This window comes from Phalacrocorax carbo, chromosome 4, assembly GCF_963921805.1.
Source record: "Phalacrocorax carbo chromosome 4, bPhaCar2.1, whole genome shotgun sequence".
NCBI lineage: Eukaryota > Metazoa > Chordata > Aves > Suliformes > Phalacrocoracidae > Phalacrocorax > Phalacrocorax carbo.
Window position 1 is genome coordinate 22,906,459 of NC_087516.1, and position 15,982 is coordinate 22,922,440.

Below are 15,982 nucleotides of genomic sequence, written 5' to 3' on the forward strand. Positions count from 1 at the left end.
CTTCAATATCAGTTGAAAATCAGTTGTATTTGGAAAGTTAATTTAACCATCAGCAGTGTGAATACCTATTATTATTTTATTGGAGTTTGGAAATTTGACTGAAGTACCATCTTGTAAAATAATCAGGAATACAAAAGAATAATTCATGATAGCACTTTCCGACATTTTTTGGCCTTTCATTTAAAAATATTTTTTCCTCTGTATTTATGTTGTTGGGGTTTTTTGTTTGGGGTTGATTTTTTTTTTTTTGCACAATACTGATTAATTTCACCTTGACAATTAACTTTTCTAAAAGAGAAACATTTGAATTTCCTGTGCTTTTGGAGTGCCCTATTGCTAAGAATTCCACATAAGGAAATTAAATGTGGGATCAGGGAGGGCCTTATATTGTATTGTAGAATTAAAAATTTTTATGATTAGCATTCTAAAATGGAATTTTTAAGTGTAAACTGTATATTGACTATACACCAGTTCATACACTGGTCTTCAAAAACCACTGGCTTTCACTATAATCAAAACAAGGCCATGTGTTCAAATTCTATATAGCCAAATCCTACAGCTTAGCTTGGCAGAGCAAACTTTGGCCTTAAAATCTTGTCTTTAAAGAACCCTTCATAGGTGAGTGTAATTTCCATCAGTGATATATACCCATTAGATTAGCATATTGCCATAATTGTTACTAATTTCCATGGAGTGATACATCAAGTTCATTTGTCAGGATGTTAATTCAGTGGTATGTATTTGGATTTGTCTTGGCCTGGTAATGATGTGGAGGTGGAGCCTATGAGGAATTAAATGCTTATGTTTGGTGGTAATATGAGAGTTCTGCATTGTTAAGATGTAATTTAAATAGACAAAGTAAAAATAGAATTCTATGCCTTTTTTAACAAGGGCAAATTAAATGATTCATCTGGAAATTGCATATCCCCAAAGTAAGCGAAGGAAGAAGTTATGTTCTGTGAAGAAATAGGTTCAATGTGGGTTATGAAGTCTTTTTTTAAAAGGCAAATTGTTAAAATTTAAGAAAATTTCCCCTGATAAGTTACATGATGACTAAATTCAGAATTTCACTTTGTGAAATATTTCTTATGTTATTTGTAAAATTCTTTAAATGAACCCTGATAGTTTTCATTTCAGCTTCAATCGCCACTGTCCTTCAGTACATCAGAGAGTTTTCCTGGCTAGCTTTGGTCACTGGATGATTCTTCATGTGCACATTCCCTATGAGAAAGCAGTACCTACGGTGGGTTCTGCAGCTGGAAGGCCGCCTGATATACACTCCTTAGAGCTGTAGAGCAACGTGCTGGAGTTCTCCACACTGGTATAGTGGTCCACTATCCAGTTTTAAAGATTACGTGCTAGTCAGCAATCCTGTGGTGTTAGTTACCTCCTCCTTCGCTCATCACCATTAAAGTAAAAAGGAAGTATTCATAAGCAATGATGTAACAAGGACATATAAAGACATGTTTGCACTGAAATGGGAAGCTGAGCATGCCTGTACCTGCCCTGTACTTTTATTACTTCCTGAGGTTACTTGGTTGAAGATTGAGTTCTCATGCCTTCTTATGCCTTAAATGTCACATCTTCATTTTGCTTTCATAGATTGCAGACCTACATTTTCTTTCGTACCTCAACTCCACCTTTGACGGTTATTGTTATCCCTATCATTCCCTCTTTTCTATACCTTAGCACAAAACATGATGATAACATGGCCAGTTTTTCATGAATACACAGTCATATGATTTTGATTTTGAAGGATATTTTACCTATGTTAATAAAGGCAATCAGGGGTTTTAAGCCATTTTGAATAAGCTAACTTTGAATGAACCATCATGAAAACAGTGAGGACAGAGCAGCAGGAATATAATCGAAATGTGTTTATCTAAACTACTTAGTATTTTTTCTTCTAGCAGTTCCAAGAACTGGAAAGATAAATATTCTGATAGATTAGGGAGTTTATTGTTATTTTTATTGTATAATGAGACAGGGATGGCAACTATTTTCAACTAATTCAGTTAAGACCTCTCTGCTTTCAAAGCTACTTCATAATGGTGAGAGAGAATATTTCCCTCATGACATTTGTTCTTGTGGCCCTTACTCTGAAGAGCTTTTGTTCTTTCGTGTACATACTGAGGTAAGCATCTGTTTGTGACTCTTCAGCAACTGTGATTGAAACATTATTTTACCGAAAAGCAGGAGAGATTATCTTCCCATGAAATGAAAAGTGAAGTTTGTACATTTTACCTGTCTTGAGGGACTATTTCCAGTTCTATCTCATCTGTCTCACTGTAGTAACTGTTTAATGTTATAATAACACAATACAATATGACAACCGTAAAGTCTTAACAACAGGCTTTATTGTGCTCAGCCTTCTCTATGGCTGCAGAGTTGGAAAATGAAGATAAGGCTGTGGAGGACTTATCCGTGCTTCAGATTTTCATGGATGCTGGATATTGACTGATTTTTATACAGATTTTATATTGGTTAAATTATTTTATGTAGGAGCATGGTATTTCTCCCAAAGGAATTGTATGGTGTTACTATGCATGCAGTTATATCAGCTTGCAATAGATTTGTTGACTCACATGAAAAGATATTGTCCATTTCCTTACAGCTGTATTGGTCTGGTTTCTAATGCTATTATATCCACATCTACACTTTAGCTAAGTATGGCTTTAAGTATACAGGTATTATTAAAAGGATCAGGCTTTGTGTGTAAACAAAGCCAGAGTCTTTTCTTCAGGAAAGAGAATCGTCATCCATGACTGTGTCACAGCACCCCTCTGCCAGAAGAGCACGCTCCATGAAGGTGCACCTCAGAAGCAGCCAAGCAAATTCTGCATCCTCAGAAACAGAGCAGTTCTGCTCCCTCCAGCATACTAGACACCTTTCTGGGTTCTGATAATGCTATATACTTTTTCACCCAACTCTAGCCGGATTCAAAGGCTGAACCAAAACGGAGCCCTGAACATAGTTTTTCAGAGATCAGCTTGAAATAATAAATTACTTCACCCTGGTTCAAATAATTTAGAAATTAATAATAAAATAGCTCTTTTTTTTAGCTAAAAAACACTTCCTTTTTAATTTCTTTTCCCCAAATCTATTAAGAAAATAAGGAAAACAGAATTTCTGTTGTGAAGATTCATACATTAATATATTTAAGAAAATCTCTTTTAAAATTTTATCATTACTCCTAAACAACCTAGATAGCTTTACAGGTCTCCTAAATAATCCTCTGGCCTGGACAGCATAACAGCACAAATGTATTAGTAGACGAGTGCGTGGAGATCTTTTCACATTTGCCTGTATTTCGTTAAAGAGTATATATGTACAGGAAGTCAGTGTCATACTCAAGTGCCAGTTAAATCTCACTGAAGGATTTTGACTTTTTACAGAGTGGTGAAACGCGTTCACAGTACACAACTGCTGGTATCGCAAAAGTGGCAGTAAATTGTCAGAGCCATTTTTATAGTCTGACGATATTTTCCAGAGGAGGCAAGATCTCCTCCATAGTCTTGCTATGTAATCTACATGCAGAGAAGAACAAAAAGAAGCAGATGGCAACTTCTCCTACTTTCTTCCTGCCCCCACAAGCTGGAGTACCACAGGCATGCTGTCTTAATGCTACGCATTTTGGCAGATGGCAGCAACAATGTTTAGCCTGTATATATGACAGAGTTATAATGGTAATATATCCAGTTAGGAGAATATTTGATGTGGTAATGATGGGGAGTGCAGTATCTTTCTAATGTTCTCTGGTGTCTGTATTTTCTCTTTAGCTGATGCATACTAGGAAAAAAAAACCAACCCCGAACTCTTTAGTGCGCCTTCTTTTTCTCTGAGCCCTGCTGGGTCAGAACCTCACTCAGCAAAACATGAGTAGATCAGTCTCTGTAGACATGTGAGAATTAATGAACCAACAATATGGATTAACAAGAGTTTAATAAAGCTTTATTGCAATGAAAAATCTTCAATGGGAAACTTCAAAGGAAGAAAGGAAACATGTACAGTGTCTGTTAATTACCGTGGTATTACGGTTTTGTCTGGAGTGAAAAGCATCTGCTGTTGTAATGTTACTTAAGGGTTTTAAAGATAAAGAGTAAGAGTATGGCATACCATAGAGATTGAATGGAAAATAATGCAAAATATGGTTAGCATACTGAAATAAGAGCATAGTGTTCCACATAGTACTCCTCATGTGCACTCCTCGCTTATCCATACAAATGAACAAACATACAAAAGAGTGCACTCTTAGCATCAGTGTTTTTGACATCAGTCTGTGTTCACATGAGTAACCCCATTGACTTAATGGGTCTATTCATGTCAAAAAAGATTTCTCATGTGACCATGGCTTGCAGGGTTGCTCCCAGGTTCTAAGAGAGACCTTTACAGCAGTGTAAATCACTAAGTAAAGGAATTATATGTTGTTTCTTACTACACAAGCCTTTGATTTCAATGATTTGATAATCTGAGCCAGGCTGAAACTAATTACTTGAGGCTTACTCAGGACAAAAATGTGTAAGTGGTAAAGAATGCCCACCGACATGAGTGACCGAGCTCTTTGAAAATGCGCTTGCCCTCCTCTTCCTTATAAATGAGATTCAGGTGTAATTATTGTTTGCTAATACAATTAACCTTCATGACAAATGACACACATTAATGTACAGAGAATAATTTGTAATTGACTTCTTTCTCGTAGTGGTTCTGTGTTTCTGACAGGTTGAAGAGAGGCAGGAAGTGCACAAAGTTACAGTATCCAGGGATATCCCATGGAAAACTTGCTGAATAGTGTAAAAAGAGAAGGAAGAATGGCGATCATAAACTGCATATTGCAGAGGACTATTTATGAGGTTTATGAGGTTTCTGAACCTTATGAGGTTTCTGGACCTCTGACATCCAGCTTGTCTTAAATAGTAAATTAAGAGAACAGTATGATGGCAAATTACACAAAAATTTACTTTGAAACATTCCTTCAGCTAATGATAAAGCTGCCAACTTTTTGGTAAGTTTTAAGAATATAAAATCAAAACTTCAGAAACACACTGTAAATCTTGATTTCCAAGATGGTGTTGTGGATCTAATTCATCACATTAACACTGTTGATCTGGAAGTCAGCAGCAATGAAAGCCAATAGAAAGACTCCATAGAGTTAGTCAGCTTTTCGTTAGACATTTGTTTCACCAACAGTCCTGGCTAATTAAACCCCTTGGTAGTAAAACAAAGATCCCATTATCAGCACTGCAATTTCAGAGAGTGTAAAGTTAGATATTTACTCCTTGTGTCTGGCATTTGTTAGCTTGCTTTTTTCTTAAGCAGTGATTCAGCTCGGAGTCCAGCTCATTAGATTCAAGAACATAGTGAGGGAGAGGGACCACAAGCAATGTATATTTTTTTCCCCTTGAAACCAGCAAATATGCAAGTGTAATATTCTGTTTGATACATTAGGAGATAGTTTATGTTTTTGTGGAAAATTAACAGTAGCACTTTGCTTTGAAAAACAATATTAGGAAAATGGACATTAAGATTTTCTTTTCCAGTAGGTTCTTTAGATAATGTTGTGTGTCTAAATACCTGTGCATACCTCAATGGATATATGCAGTCTTTTCCTCCTATCTCCAATTTAGTGGTAAAATTTTGGTGAGCAGGATTTTAAAATGGAAATGCTATGCGAGATGGAGACAGATTTTTATCTGTGTATGATATGACCAGCTAGACTGCTTCTTGCCATAACACAAGCAAGCTATAAAGATTCCATAGTCTCAGTGTTTCTGGAGATTTCATAGTGTCAGCATTTCTGGACAGACTCCCAGTTTTAGAAGGGGAGAAGCTGACCAACACTTTGCCAGTGGTAACAGAAGCCTTTAATCAGAGTCTGGAAAATTAATTCTCTGTAAAAGCATCTGGATGCTTTTCCTGCCTTGTAGTCATCTTCATTTGCAGTGCTTTATGCTTTACTTTTGGGCTCTATCATAAACTGAAGTTAAAAAAAGAAAAGCAAAAGCAAAAGCAAACCTGCTGCCATCAGCAGAAGACAACAGATGCCTCGGTGGGAAATGAGTTTCAAACTGAAAATTAATACAATGAATGGTAGGGCTACAACATGTGGAATATAGAGTGAATTAAAAAGGGGAAATTGCTCTTTCTACTGAGCAAGCTTTTTGGCATATTTTTATTCATGCATTTGATAACACTGTTATCCTAACATTGCTTTGCCTGTAAAGCTTTTCCAACCATAATATAGAAGAGCTTTGTTTTTCCCTTCACTGTGATGACTCTGTCCTTTGGTATTTTTCAAAGCTTGACATGAGGCAGTAATGGTTCTATTAGCTGCACTGTAGCTGCTGAGCTTGCTGTTTTCAGGGAGCATGTCATCACCAGTGCCTTTCTGCAGTTTCCTTATTAGCATGTGTCCTTTACTGACTCTGCAGGAGCTATCACCTAGAATTAAATATTTTCTGCTAGACCTGTCCTTACTCTGTGCAAAATGATTACAATCCATTACACCACCCTTTTGCTGACAGCCAGATACCACTGAGATTACAATAAAATTGCTCCATATTTAAATATGATACTAGCTTGCTGCACTGAGTATTGATAAAAGGAAATGTTGGAAAAAATCCCTTCAGTTCAGTAACTGGTGATGAACTTTTGAGAAGAAAAATGTGGATACTCATTAAAATTATCAGCTATGCTGTAATAGTTGTGATAACCATAATAACGGAAAATGTAAAGCATTCCAATACCTTTTTGTTTCATTAAGGTTGCTAATAAGGTGTGAAGTAACATAGACCTTTACAAGATACAAAAGAGTTGTAATGGAAAACAAAAGCTTTGAAATTTTTCATATTTAATTTTGCATTTAACACAAAAGATAAATGAAGTATTCTTCTGCATTTCCTAGTGCAAGATCTTCATACGTTGTCAAAAAAACCCCTATGTGCAGACTATTGTTTTTTCATTGAAAAAAAGAGAAACACTGTAGTTGTCGTTGCTGATTTGAATGTAAACATTTATTTTTTTTTTTGGGGGGGGGGGGGCACATTTATCTTCCTTTCAAACCATATTCCCATAGAATCTCAAAAGTCTATTGTATAAGTTACCTTTACTTTTACCAAGATACCACCTCCAACATTGTAGAAGATTTTGCTGTGAGCTACTCCCAGTGGGTGTAATATTCTTGCTGCAGCTTCTTTGGAGCTGGTAGGAATTATTGCTGTGTACATAAGAGAAGGTGGCTAAGATCCACCCAAGTGGGTACTTTCTTTTTGGGTATTTTGCTTCTAAAAATTGTGTTCCATAAGTAAAATACTGCTTGAACTTAAAGCCTCCTGCATCACTACACTGCCTTATAGGCAGGGCTATGCTTACATGGCACAGTAAAGTCCTCTTTGTCTGTAAAAGTCTAAGGACACATTTTGTAATTCTGGTATTTTTTTGCTTTTATAAGCATGCTGCTTTGCTTTATCTCCATCTCATACTAGCCTAAACCATTATAACAGTGATCAGACTCAGTCTTACTATATCTGAAGAATGGCACTTTATAGATATAATAAGGAAAACTCCCTGCCATGAAGAATTTACCATATAAGCATATCAGTACATTCCTAACCTATATTTTGTAAAATGCTTTACAATTTTAGCCTTGAGGGCTGCCTTTCTTTAACATTCAGCTGGTTTTTTTCATGTTTTACACATGAACCCGCATGCACCACAAGGAAAGATAGATCACTGTCACGTTAAAATTTGCATGCCTGCTTCGTAAAAGTCATATGCTTCGTTTACATGGGATGATTGGCTACAAACAAATGTATTGTGTAACACATAATTTCGAAATTTATATCCATTTTGGGGAACACCTGTCTTACTATCACTTTGCAGCTTCTCTGTGAAGTGTTTGAAGCAGAGGAAGGGGCCAGTTTGAATAGGTCTTCAAAGGATATGAAAATGTTTAAAGACATATTCACCACAGCATCTTTATGTCTAAAAATAAAAGAAGTTCTATTTCAGAGATTTGCTGAATTATAAAAGATAATTAAATGCATGTGTTTTCTGCCAACCCCCTTAGCATATGAAGATTGTCTCATGAATCACTGTACTTTTCTTTAGGCTGTGCTTCTGATTTCAGGGGTTTACCGAGACTTATTTCCCTAATTTTTCCTGCAGGTTGATTTTTTTCATGTTGAAACTACAGAACTATTAATCTCTTTATATTACACTTACAATTAAAAAAAAACCAAACTTAAACTTCTTATTGTTGTGCCTATTCTTCTGGATGCAGAGTATTTTTCAAAGTCATACCCTGCATCCTATATTCACATTTAAATCATGCTGAAATTAGGTTGAAAACAAGTTAGTCATGCCTAACATTATTGGGTTGTGAAATTAAGGTTGACAGCAAGGCTACTTGAACTGCAGCTGTGCCACATACAGCTTAAAGTAGCTCAAATGGGGCTTCCTCATAGGACTCATGTCAATGGTAGGAGGCTTGTGCTGGAGCAGGGTAATCTGAATCGGTCAGAGAAAGCTGATAAGCAACTGCTCATTAAATCAACAACTGCTCTGGGACCACCCTGATGCTCAGAAAGCTCCATTCTGCACAGGAGCCTCTGTGAGAAAGACTCTGAGGAACTGTTTTTACTTCTTACCTCTGCAATACATCCAGAGCTCCTCCTTGACCACTGAATATGTACCATGCAGCTCTCGTCCATATAAGCATGTTGGTATGCAGTCTGTAAGGTCCTGCACCTATGGCATAGCATGAGAATTAGAATCTATTATCACTGAAGTCTATGAAAAAATGTCATTAAACTCACAGATCATGTATGCAAATACTGTGTGTACTATACTTGGAAGGCCTTTGTGTATGAGCTAGGATTTCATACCCTTTTCACCAAGTAATCCTATAGAACTAGTGTCTGCATGAGCTAGTCTCTCATATGTGAATTGATGTGAACATGCACAGCAATGGAGCTAACTGCCTGCAGGCAGGCACCAACAGAAGTTGGGAACTGCTTTCCCATTATGCTTTCTGGCAGCTACCAACACGTTTTCCAAGTGTGTGGGAATGTATGTGTAAGCGTGTATTTATTTATTTATTTTTAGCTGCGCTTGTTTTGTAGACCATTTGGTGAACTACCAGTTATCTATAGACCAGAGCTGGAGTAAGAATGCCTTAGTGGAGTCTGGTATAAGTACAAAAAGTGAGCACGTATTACATATTATGTCTCAAATTATTTCTTTTTGTGGGTAAAGGTGTGAAATATGTTCTCCATATCAAACCACTGGAAGAAATACATTATTGAGATGTTCTGGGAAACAACATTGGTCCTAAGGGCCCAAAACAGTTGAGCTTCAAATTCTTTCTTTGCTGAAGTGAAAGCAAGGACAAAATCTATACATAAAAAAAAAAAGGACTGGTGGGGCTGGAACAAGGAATAGTATTTGTAGCCAACTTACACATAGGGAATATGTAAGCATATGAGTCCAGCATTTTGTGACTCAAACATAGATGACCGTCCAAGTCAGGGATCACCAACAGAGCTGTGTAAGTGCCCCCAGTTATCTCTGTCAAGCTGCGAGTACACGCTGTATTTCCTTGTTCCTGTGATAGAATAGATTCACCTGAATCAGAAATGGTTGACAACTCTTGTCTTTAATAGAAATTAAATTTTTAGTTCCAAGTTGATGTTGCCATTCACAGGTACGTTGGTCTTACATATGGTCTTTTCAGATTCCTAAAGCACAGGATTCCTGGAGAAGGAAGGATGAATAGGATGTTCTCAAATTATTATTAATGATTAAATGACGATAGCTATTCTTCATTCAGTCATTTCCTAAATCTCTCTAGCCCTGGTAACAAAAATGAACGTTTGCTTAGGGTAAAACACTTCCTAGAAAACGTTATCATTGCCACTTAAACATACACATTTAAAGATATATTATTGTTTATTATTGATGATTTCTCCTGTTTTTTTTTCTTGAAAATACAATAAAAACTGCAAAAATATGGTTGATTTCGTATATTTCATTATAGCCTATATGTCACATACTTTGTGATGTGACGGTTGCTCCGCTGATGATAAGTTATTTATCTTATATATATACACATACACACACACAGACAGACTAATAGATAGGTTTTTCATGTCTACCCAGTCAGAAAGCAGTGTGATGATGGGTGAAAGGTTCTGTCTTTTTTGGTTTAAATTGTTTATATAGCACTACATGGAGAAAAAATGTCTGGCATCAAGAAGGTAAAATTTAGGAACAAGAAGGGACAAGTTTGGTAAAATTTTAGGCATTTAAATGATTTTCTTAAAACTAAAAATGTGTACTGGTTTTGGCTGGGATAGAATTAATTTTCTCCATAGTAGCTAATATAGTGATATCTTTTGGATTTGTGCTGGAAACAGTGGTGATAACACAGGGGTGTTTTCGTTACTGCTGAGCAGGGCTTACACAGAGCCAAGGCCTTTTCTGCTTCTCACTCCACCCCCCCAGCGAGTCAGCTGGGGGTGCACAAGGAGCTGGGAGGGGGCACAGCTGGGACAGATGACCCCAACTGACCCAAGGGATATCCCATACCATATGATGTCATGCCCAGCATGTAGAGCTGGGGGAAGAAGGAAGGGGGGGATGTTCAGAGTGTTGACGTTTGTCTTCCCAAGTAACCGTTACGCGTGATGGAGCCCTGCTTATCTGGCGATGGCTGAGCACCTGCCTGTCCATGGGAAGCAGTGAGTGAATTCCTTGTTTTGCTTTGCTTGTGTGTGCGGCTTTTGCTTTACCCATTAAACTGTCTTTATCTAAACCCATGAGTTTTCTGACTTTTACCCTTCTGATTGTCTCCCCATCCCACTGGGGAGGAGTGAGCGAGCGGCTGTGTGAGGCTTAGTTACCGGCTGGGGTTAAACCACCACAAAATTTAAAGAAACTGCTGTTGATTTAAATAAGAGTTTTATCTTAAGTATCTGTTACATATGAATAAATATAATGAGAGTTGTATCAAACTATTCCTACTCAAGAGAAACTACTTTGCTTTCTGGTCTACTCAGTTTTTTTAATATTCGCATAATATCCTCAGTAGCAGATACATTCAACTACACAAAATTTTCATGTAGAGATGCATCCTTAACCATAGGTGCACACAAAAGCCAGCAGTTACGGGCAAAATTTTCAGGGGATGGACTTCTACTGCCATGTTTAGAATTAACAATACTAACAGGCATTTTCCATTTTCCATTTAAATTGACTGAGTGCTATGAAGATTCAACTCATCAATCCATGAGTTTCTTTTTGCATTTAGCTGTAGTGACCTTACAGCACACAAAATATGTCTTTCTGCTGCAGAATTGGGGAGCAGAAATTGCGATTGACTTCTTATTTTTAGAAAACTTGCAACAATAATGTCTAATTTGTACATTACCCTAAATATTGCATCATTTACATAATAGATGAACAGTCTGTTTCACACCTTGCATTTCTCTGCATAATTTCCATTTGAAGCTTTAGAATTTTAAGTAGTTTATGACTGCAAATCAGATATTACTGCATTCCAGATGCAGTGTGTACATTGTCTATAGGTTCAAAAGAGAAGACCTGCTTTTGAAAGTATTTCCTTTAGTTTCCTACTTTGTATGTGTGCATAGTTTCTTTCTGTTCAGGATTACTTACCTTTCACAGGTTCCTTTCTGCTGAGCTGTATCTTTCATTAAGGCTAAATAAATTGAACAGCACTTAAATAGGAAGAGAAATGAGGTATGTTCTAATGACTGAAATCTAACCCAGACAATAATTAATTTTAGAAAAGAGGTATTGTTTGTAAATTATTTTAATCCCAAATATTTCAGTTATTATTGTACATGATATAAGGTCCACACCTAATAACAAGAAGTAGCTTTATTGTTACAATATTGAAGGTACTATTGTTCTGAAATGATGAATATCTGTAGCCCTTAAAAATGGAATTTCTCTCTTTAGAGAATGCATTTGTAAAATGAAAAGGAAAAAAGCGGCAATATGTATGTGTTCGTAATCTGCATACTTACATGCATTAGAATTTAAAGTATGCCACTTTCGTTAAGTTGCTTAAACAAACAAACAAAAAAGCTTATGCATTTCCATTTGCAGTTTTAATTAATTTGTACGTACCAAGGAACAAGCATAGGGGCATTTAGAAATCCAGATTTTTGTGGTACTTTTTTGTGTACAAAACGCATTCTGCATCTTCTAGCACTTTTCAGCATCATGTTGTATGACAAAAAGTTCAAAGGAAAAGGAGTGCTAGTAATGCTGAGTTATTCATAGAAGAGAGAGCAAAGCATAATTAGCTCTTTTGCAGGGTGTTCAGCAGCAAGGTAGCTGCTTGGTAGCTACTGTGTATCTCTGACTGCCGGTATTGGCCCTAGTTCAAAGAGCTCTGACATAGGAGTAAGCAAAGCAAGAAAGACAGTTATTAATATGTTTTTCACTGCATTTTGAAGTCACTCTTAACACGTGAAGGAGTCATTTTAATAGCTCTCATTTCTTTTTCTCAAAGCATATCAAAGGCAAAACATTAAAACCAAGCAATATAAAATACAGACTGTCATGTGGAAGATGATTTGTCATTTCTGCAATCAGCTTTGCGTTTTCCATTTTGCTAATATGCCTCTTTCCTCAGAAAAACCTGTTCTGTAAATTCTGTTGATTTCTAAAAGTGGCTATTGTTTTATCTATTTGTCTGTACTGTTATCCTTGGATTTGTTTAATTTGCTGGGAGGGACAGGGGTGTTTTAGTACATTTGCATAGATGTACAGTTGTTCAACTGATCCATAAGCCTAATGAAAAAACTATCATTCCAAAATAATGATTTTAAAAGACTGACCTTGAACTTGATGCCAGGCAGCGTTTTGTTATCTCAGTGCTACCTCAGTTGGAATGTACTATTATTGTGTATGTGCAGCTCTTGCTTGTGTGCCGGTAGTGTGAATGATGGGTGTATGGGACTGAACGTGCTGCAGTGAAAGTGTGGACTTTTTTGTAGTGAAGCCTTGCCTAATTCATACAACAGAGATAGTTGTCTTTCCACTATATGAATTAGAACTCAAGCATAAATTCAGTAGTTATGTTTGGAAAGGTTCAAATTCTCAACGTCCTGTGAGAATTGTGCTTTATTTCTGCAGGTGGGAAGAGCGGAGGGTAAATTGTTTTGCTGTGGCACTCACGTGTCGTCATGGGATTATATTATCTGTCTACTTACACCACTGATAATAATGCCAGCCTGATTAATGTGTCCACTTTTATGGCTCTGTTTTTGAATAAGCTTCGAAAGGTCTCGGTGTTTTACTTCAGTGCTTCTTGGAGCTGATCGTATCTGACATACTTTAGGCACACTGGGTTCATCCGCCTCAGCACACTGGAATGTTCTTGCTCTTTGACATAAATGTAAAATCTTTAAGGTGTAGAAACTAGAATTCAATGCAATCCATATTGCAAGGACAGGCAATCAGAGAGGAAAGTCTTCTGTTGCTTTTAAATGTTTTGGAAATTTTCAGTGTGAGTCTATAGCATTCTTCAAGTAGAATGGTCGATTCTGTGGTAAAGAAAGATGAGCAGAAAAAAAAGATATAAGGGGGGGGGGGGGGGGGGGCGGGGGAGAAATCCCAGGGGAGACTTTACATTCATCTTGATTAGGTGGATTTAGACATAATTGAAGTGCTGTTGTTACTGGTGGCTGCCTGCAATGAAAAGTTATGCTCTTATAGCTTCCTACAAGGGCATGAGAGGCATTGTGGCCCTGTCTGGTTTGACATCATTAGACAGTATCAAGAAGAGGCAGGCATGTGGAGAAGGGGAGGGTAATTAAAGTGAACTTGTTCATTACCAAGCAAAATTTTTAAGACTGATGATCAGTGTATTTAACATGATGAATAACTGGATAACTTTTAAAATAAGCTGTGTTTTTGTTTGTTTCACCTCTATATGCTTTGGGTTTTTTAAGCCAGATATTGCATTTAATATTTAAAAAGTCAGAATACTTAAATATGCTGAGAAAAGCCAGCAGCAATTATAGATACAGATAATTTTAAGGGAATTTTAAAAAGAATATTTTTTTGTTTAAAAATGTTTCTGATATTAATAAGTTTTACACTTTCCTTTGAGATAATTTTAAACTTTGAAACCTTCAACTATTCTATTTTTTTTAGAATATATTTAAAAATATTTTTTTTGTTTATGTGACCGTGAACATGTGACCAGGTACACCAAGATATTTTTGGTGTATCTGTATTATCTGAAATTAGAAATTGTACTTTGCAGTGAATAGCTGAATAAGTGAATATAAAACATAAATTTAACAGCTATCTAAATATTTATCTTTGCCTGATCCACCAACTAATGTTTCCTTAAATGTGAACCATTTTCTAGTTATTCCTAGTTTAATTCATTAAAAAAGTATTATTTTTTAAACAAACTTGCAATAAATTACACCCAATAAATAGCAGAAATTAATGGCATTTAAAAGTTGCAACCCCAAATTTTATTTAGTTCCTCATCAAAAAAAGAATTGCAGAACAGAAAAATTCATTAAAAGATGGAAAAGAAAGAGTAAAAATCTCTCATACTTTCATGTCATGTCTTGACAACATCTTCTGACTTCTGAAGGAAAAAATATAGATCTTGTCCTTGATATCTATACATCTAAGTACCTTCATTAACATACATCAGCTGACAATATCAGCATGGAACTTTTAGGTATATTTACAACAAGTAATATATAGTATTTGTGACAGGCAAATCTTTTGTCTCTTCATGACCTTTGTATAGTGAAAAACAGATCTACCACAAAAGGATGTAGCATTGTCTGTAGTATGCTGTTAATTTTTTCCTCTTCCTCTAAAAAAACCCCAGGTGTGTGATCAAACTTAGCATTTTATGGCACTGAATTTTAATCTAGAAATGCTACACTCTAATGGAATCAAAGAGGGCCCAAGATGTCTAAAAGAATTACTGCAGATGATCTTTTACGATTATCTCAGCTGTTGGAGTTTTTGGGTGACTAAGTACTGGGAAAAATTGAAAGACTTTGGGAATGTCATCTTTTCCAGCTTATTGTCCCTAGTGCCACCAGTGAAAACAATGGTTAATCATGTATTAAGTGGAGAAAAGAACACATAAATAGTGAGTAATCTTTTACCACTAGTATGCATAGGTGCTAAAATTTGAATTTCAGGGGATCATTTCGGTTGAAAGAGAAAGATGTTGCATAGAATCTCTCAAATAGTTACGAATATATGATCTATTCTTATAAATACAAGGTTATTTTTATAAAGATGCAGTAAGCAACCAATATTTTTCAAGTATTGGTTATCTGCAGCTCTTTTTCACTATCTGAGCTGTGCTGAATAGAGCTGAGCTGCAGGACTGTGGCTACTGTCGTAAACAAAGATTAGATTAGAAAATATATGTATATATAGCCTTCTTAAAATGAAGATCAGTGATTGAAAGGACATGTGTTTAGGGATTTTATTCTTACTATTAAATACAGGAATATTTCAATATTGTTGACATTGAAATCAACAATTACTCACTTTTTTTTTGTATTTTCCTTTCAATAGAAAGAGGATACGGTTATCAAAATATCCTTACAGATGTTTTCATCTAATCCTTCAGTGGTGTTCTGTTTATTTCTCTATTTGTTTATTTGTATTTTTAACCAGAGTCATTACTTGTCTTTTTTTTTTTCTTCCCTTGACAAGTAACCAGTGCTACCACTGTAGTGCATCTTGCTTAACATGGGCGTTTTAACAAAAAAAACTTGCTGTAAAACATCATGTTCTAACTGTCAAAATCATTTGGGTTGATTCTTGTGTTCTTACTCACTCTGCATAGTATCGTACTCTTTAAAAAGTCATACCAGTTTCATTGCGGAAGGATTCTGAAAAATAACAGTCTGCTGCTCAGATTTTAATTTATGAAGAATCTCTGAGAAATTTGGAAAAC

At 36.1% G+C, this 15,982-nt stretch overlaps 1 protein-coding gene across 7 annotated transcripts in view; it reads left to right on the forward strand.

The window, feature by feature from the left end:
• The window catches only part of PCDH7 (protocadherin 7), a 291,240-nt gene that overhangs the window by 78,739 nt on the left and 196,519 nt on the right, over positions 1-15,982 (forward strand). The gene's annotated exons all lie outside the window — the stretch shown is intronic.